This window comes from Chionomys nivalis, chromosome 11 (genome assembly GCF_950005125.1).
Source record: "Chionomys nivalis chromosome 11, mChiNiv1.1, whole genome shotgun sequence".
NCBI classification, from domain to species: Eukaryota; Metazoa; Chordata; class Mammalia; order Rodentia; family Cricetidae; genus Chionomys; species Chionomys nivalis.
In genome coordinates this window covers 19801151-19807494 of record NC_080096.1, presented here as the reverse complement: position 1 = coordinate 19807494, position 6344 = coordinate 19801151, and positions in this window count along the sequence as shown.

Below are 6344 nucleotides of genomic sequence, written 5' to 3'. Positions count from 1 at the left end.
GGTTTTGTCCTTTTTGTGGTTTATTTATTGATCTTTTGTTTTGTTGTTCCTGTTCTTTGCACCAGGATGAAACCAAGATCCTCACTCACTCAAGCAAGACAAACTCTTGGTCCCACAGCCTCACAGTCCCACCGCCACAGTCAAGCAGCTTGACCTCGGCGAGCAAAGGAGAAAACAGGTTGTGTGCATGTGTGGGGAGGGATGTTAGTGAGGGGGAGGAGCAATGTGTGCCTAGGAGGTGGCATTGCAAGGGAGCTGTGGTGACTGGGGATCTAACAGACTTGGGGCCTGAGGCTGGGAAAGCAGGCAGGGCCAGGCTGTGCTCAGATGTTTGAGCTGAGAGCTTTGGAGAGCCAGGAAGAGAATCAGAGGCAAAACTGGGGCTAGAGACAAGGCTTGGCAGTTAAGAGCACTGGCTGCTTTTGAGAGGACTCAGGTTTGGTTTCTGTCAACAACATGGAGGCTCACGACTGGCTCTAACTCCAGCTCCAGGGAGGGTATCCAGTGCCTGCTCTAGCCTCTGAAGGTACCAAACACACACACAATGCACACCCACACAAGAAGGAAAAACATTCATACACATGATAAATAAAAACAAATCTTTAAGAAAAAAAGGCAGCTGGGCGGTGGTGGCGCACGCCTTTAATCCCAGCACTCGGGAGGCAGAGGCAGGCGGATCTCTGTGAGTTCGAGACCAGCCTGGTCTACAAGAGCTAGTTCCAGGACAGGCTCCAAAACCACAGAGAAACCCTGTCTCGAAAAAAAACCAAAAAAAAAAAAAAAGAAAAGAAAAAAAGGCAGTGCAGTCTGCATCTCAGAACAATGAATACGGTGAGAAAAGCAGAGTCTGAGGCAGAAGCGCTGTCTTCATTCACTTTCTGTTGCTAAACCAGAAGCTCTGAGACTGGGCAGCTTGTAAAGAACAGAAATGTATGGGCTCACAGTCCTAGAAGCTAGGAAGGGTAAAGTCAAGGTGCTCGCGGGTTGTGGGGTCCCTGCAGGTGTCACGGCCTGCAGAGAAACAAACCGCAAAACCACTACTCCCCGGGGGAGGGGAGGGTAGTAAGAACGAAAACTCAGTATAGACTTGGTCAGTCAGACTCGATCAAAACTTCCAGAGAGTCTGATCCCATGGATTAATTTCCTCACATTTCAACACAGCAAAACTTAGGTGGGAAAAGTGTCCACATGACAATTCTCATAACAAAGCTTCAGAGATGGCTACATCAAAATTCCCTTGCAAAATACCGCTGTAGCAAAGTACCTGAGACCTTATCATAGGAATGAGTTCTACCGGGCGGTGGTGGCACATGCGCTAATGCTGTTAATCCCAGCACTGGGGAGGCAGCAGCAGAAAGATCTTTGTAAGTTCGAGGTCAGCCTGGCCTACAGAGTGAGTTCCAGGACAGCCAGGACTACACAGAGAAACCCTGTCTCAAAAAACAAACAAGGAAAAGAATGAGTTCTATTTACTGGGGAACAGTGCTCAGGGCCAAGACCTAGAGAGGAAGGATTTCTTTTTTTTTTTTTTTTTAAGATTTATTTATTTATTATGTATACAACATTCCTTCCGTGTATGCTTGCATTTCAGAAGAGGGCACCAGATCTCATTATAGATGGCTGTGAGCCACCATGTGGTTGCTGGGAATTGAACTCGGGACCTCTGGAAGAGCAGTCAGTGCTCTTAACCTCTGAGCCACCCCTCCAGCCCAAGAGGAAGGATTTCTAATGAGCATAATGATGCTCATAAGGACGGATGGGGTCTACTGATAGAGGACAAAGTGCACGGGGTCTCATTCATATGGATGAGTTCTAGTCACTGAGAGACAAAGTCTGGAATTAGAGCCTAAACAATTCTCGGAGTTTGGGGGACATCCAGGTGAAGGTTGGCTCCCAATAGAATAGCAACCTCCTTCACCCCAGCATCCCAGGTGACCAGGCATCCTTCTTTTCTCCTTTGAAGAAAGCAGCCCCACGTGTTTAACAATTCTGGTTTCTCCAGTGCTTACTCTAGGCTGTGCTTCTAATACTCATGTGTCTGTTGTCTTCTGTACAAGATGGCGCTTTGTTTGCCGGTTCCTCATAGAGCAAAGGTGCTGATCTGACCTCTGGATAAGGGCAAAACCCTCACTTGGCCTCTTCCAAAAAGTCCAGGTTTTCTCTAGGTAGTAGCACAGTCTTAAACTGTAAGCAGTTAACTGGGTTCAGGAAATATTGGATGATGAGCCTGGCGTGGTGGCTAGCACACTAAAAGGATAGAAACTTAGAGAGGGGGTACCTTCAGCAGGCCCTGCCAAGTTAGGCCCCCAAGAAAACACACCACACACAACAGAGTCAGTGCAAGATGTTTGTTGGGAGGGGTGGGGAAGTAAAAGAGCAAAATGCCATCTGGGAATGGGGACATGAGAGAGGCAGACAGACCAGAAAGCAAGACAAACAAGAGCAAGAGGAGAGGACTAGGCCAGATGGACACTTTTAAAGCTGTGCATGTCACACAGCTGATGGTGAGAGGCACCTGGCGGCAGGCGATGATGTAACTAAGTGAGGTGACCATTCGGCTGAGGCAGGCTGGTGCTGTGTAGGGTGCTAACAGACACACATTCAGTCCCAGCACTCAGGAGGCAGAAGTGGGTGTCGCACAAATTCTAATTGGTCTTAATAAAATCTGGAGTCAGATATTAGGGGGTGAAAGCTGAGAGATCGCTTTGCAGTGCAGCCGGCCACTAGAGAGACCTTTTTAAAAATAGGTTGTTCTAGGCCAGCTGGCCGGGGTCTGAAAAAGCATGGGACAAAACCGGTCTCGCTGAACATAACGGACAATGAGGACTACTGAGAACTGAAGAACAATGGCAATGGGTTCTTGATCCTTTTGCACGTAATGGCTTTGTGGGAGCCCAGGTAGTTTGGATGCTCACCTTAATAGACCTGGATGGAGGTGGGTGGTCCTTGGACCTCCCACAGGGCAGGGAAACCTGCTTGCTCTTTGGGCTGAGGAGGGAGGAAGACTTGATTGGGGGAGGGGGGGAATGGGAGGTGGTGGCGGGGAAGAGGCAGAAATCTTTAATAATTTAATTAATTAATTAATTAATAAAAAAAAGAAGAAAAAAGTTAAAAAAAAAATAGGTTGTTCTAGCTGGGCGGTGGTGGCGCACGCCTTTAATCCCAGCACTCGGGAGGCAGAGGCAGGCGGATCTCTGTGAGTTCGAGACCAGCCTGGTCTACAAGAGCTAGTTCCAGGACAGGCTCCAAAACCACAGAGAAACCCTGTCTCGAAAAACCAAAAAAAAAAAAAAAGAAAAAAAGAAAAAAAAATAGGTTGTTCAGTTTAATTTATTTATTTTTGATTTTATGGGAGACAACAGTTTAAAGACTTTGAACTTTTATATACTACTTATTTCGTTTTATGTGCATTGGTGTGAGGGTGCCAGATCCCCTGGAACTGGAGTTACAGGCAGCTTTGAGCTGCCATGTGGAACCTGCGTCCCTCTGTAAGAATAGCCAGTGTTCTTAACCACTGAGTCATCTCTCCAGCCCCTAGGGAGACCTTTTACCTCTACTGAATCCTCAGACCAAAAGGATGATTCTGTCCTCAGACTGCCTGCTCAGACTGCCTGCTCAGACTGCCTGCTCAGACTGCCTGCTTCAGATTGCTCCCTGAGACTACAACTGTCTCCACCGAACCTCAGACTGCATCAGAACTCGTCTCCTCCTGCCTTATATTCTTCTCTCCCCTTCCTGTCTCCACCTCCCTAGTGCTGGGATTAAAGGCATGGGACTCCCAAGTACTAGGATTAAAGGTGTGAGTCACCACTGCCTGGCCTCTAGTGGCTTAGCTCTGCACTCTGATCTTTAGGAAAGCTTTATTTGTTAAAACACAAACAAAATATCACTACAGGCAGGTGGATCTCTATGAGTTCGAGGCCAGCCTGGTTTACAGAGTGAGTTCTAGGATAGTCAGGGCTATGAAGAGAAACTCTGTCTCAAACATGCACACGCACACACACACACACTAAACAAAAAACCATATTTATTTATTATATTTATTGATTATATATTTATAATATTATATAGACAGACAGGTAGATAGAAAAAACCAACAACCCCCTGGGGAGTTCAAAGCTATTCAAGGCTAGTTTCTTCAACATAGAGAGTTTGAAGCCAGCCTGGGCTACAGGAGCTCAGGTCAAAGCAAGGCACAGAATGTAGCTCAGATTGCTTGTCTAACTTGCACAAGGCCCTGGGTACCATCCTTAGCACTGAACATGCAATAAAGAAAGGACAGGAGGCGGGCAGAGGAAAACGACCTTTGTCCCTCGGAATGGTACAAACCTGTCCTGTGAGCAGAGTACCAGCAGGGTTAAATTCTGTCCCCGTTCAGAACCCTGAGTCACCCAGAGGAAGCTGGTATCAGAATAACTACCAAGTCTGAATTTTCTGCCAGGAAAGGAAAGGAGGAGCAGAGCTCAGAGACTGACCCGGACTGAGGGCTGTTGACCTGACCGCAGTCAAGCAACGTGACTGCCCTTTGCATCGGAAGTGATAGAAGGTGTCTAAGGATGCTGAGGTCAGTGCAGAAGGTGACCATGGGACCAGGGACCAAGGAGCGTTGACCATCACTCCAGCCCCCCTTCCCTAAGGTTTTATGTGATTAAGGAAAGGGTGTCATCATCCCAAACAGACACAGGAAGGGCTCAGAATGGCTGTAGGGGAGCAGGGTTTCTGCCCCACCTCAGTGGTAATGGTTTTTCCTGGGCTGGAACCAGCTTTGTCTATGTCTGTGCTGCACTGACCAGAAAGGTAAGTGGATAAAAATCCAAGTGGTTAGGACTTTGCTTTGTTAAGTATGAAACAGCCTTATGATAGAAGACTGGCCTGTACCTTTAGGCCTGGTCCCATAGCCAAGCCAGGCCACACCTCCAGGCAGCCCTCTTTGGGACAGAGAGTTAGGAAGCAGTCCATGCTGTGACTTCATGGCTCTCCTCCATGCCCCCTGTCACGTGAGCTATTCTCAACTAAATGATATGAAACATCCCGGCACCCCTAAAAGGTTTTTAAAAATCAGACCTTTCGGGCCGGGCGGTGGTGGCGCACGCCTTTAATCCCAGCACTTGGGAGGCAGAGGCAGGCGGATCTCTGTGAGTTCGAGACCAGCCTGGTCTACAAGAGCTAGTTCCAGGACAGGCTCCAAAACCACAGAGAAACCCTGTCTCAAAAAACCAAAAAAAAAAAAAAAAAAAAAAAAAAAAAAAAAAATCAGACCTTTCTTTTGTTCTGGGGATCAGTCTGAGACCTTTCAGGGGTTTGGTCTGAAGACGAGTGCTCCCTCTGAAGAGCCTCCTCTGCCCCCAGTCTCTCTAATGGTGTCTCTCTTTCATCCTCAGTCTTTGTTTTTTCCTTTCTGAGACAGGGTTTCTCTGTGTAGCTCTGACTACCCTGGAACTCACTCTGTAGACCAGGCTGGCCTTGAACTCACAGAGCTTGACCTGCCTCTGCCTCTTGAGTACTGGGATTAAAGTCATGCACCACCACTGCCCAGCTTATTCTCACCCTTGGTGTTAGGAAGCCTGCCCTTCCTTAAGGTCGCAGCATGCTTAGATTTCCAGATATCGTGTTGTTCCTGTCTAGCGCTCTGCATCCCGTCTCCCAGCATCACAGCCTTGGGTCCTTTCATTGATGAAGTTCTTCTGAGGGGAGCTGTGTGTCAGCTTTGCCTTGAGACCAAGCTCTTGCTGCCGTTTCCCCCCCTTTTTTTAGCACACACCCTCTTCAAATGACCCCCAGGTACGTGTGTGACTCTTAACAACTGTAATTTTCACAACCCCCGTCACTCTACAGAGAAAACAAGCATGCTTTGGGTAAACTGACAAGAGTCAGATACAGCGGTTTGTGCCTATGATCCCAGCATCGGGGAGGCCAAGGCAAAGGGACAGATGTAGACTGAGAGATAGCCTGGGCTAAAATGCTGATTTCCAGACTGACTTCTAGTAGGGCATGAGCCTGCCTCAAGAAAAAAAGCATCAGCATCAGCTAAGCACTCTCCAGGGTCATTTCCCACCCTTTTTTGCAGCCGCAGAAACTTTACACGTAGACAGCAAACACTTGGTGGCAGCGTCCTTGTGGGAGTGGGTACAAGGCAGCCCTCTAGTGCCAGTGATCTTTGACCCCGTAACCTCTGAGCCTCTGGGAGTCCAGCCTGCAATTATGGTAGATCTAGGGTTCAAGTCCACCGAGAACTTAGTCCAAGAAGGTGAGGAATGAAGTTGCTGAGAGAGGATCTTTAAGAGCTGATATCTGGCCCAGGCAGGCTAACACCCTTCTGTGCTCATCCGGGAAGCTCCACAGCC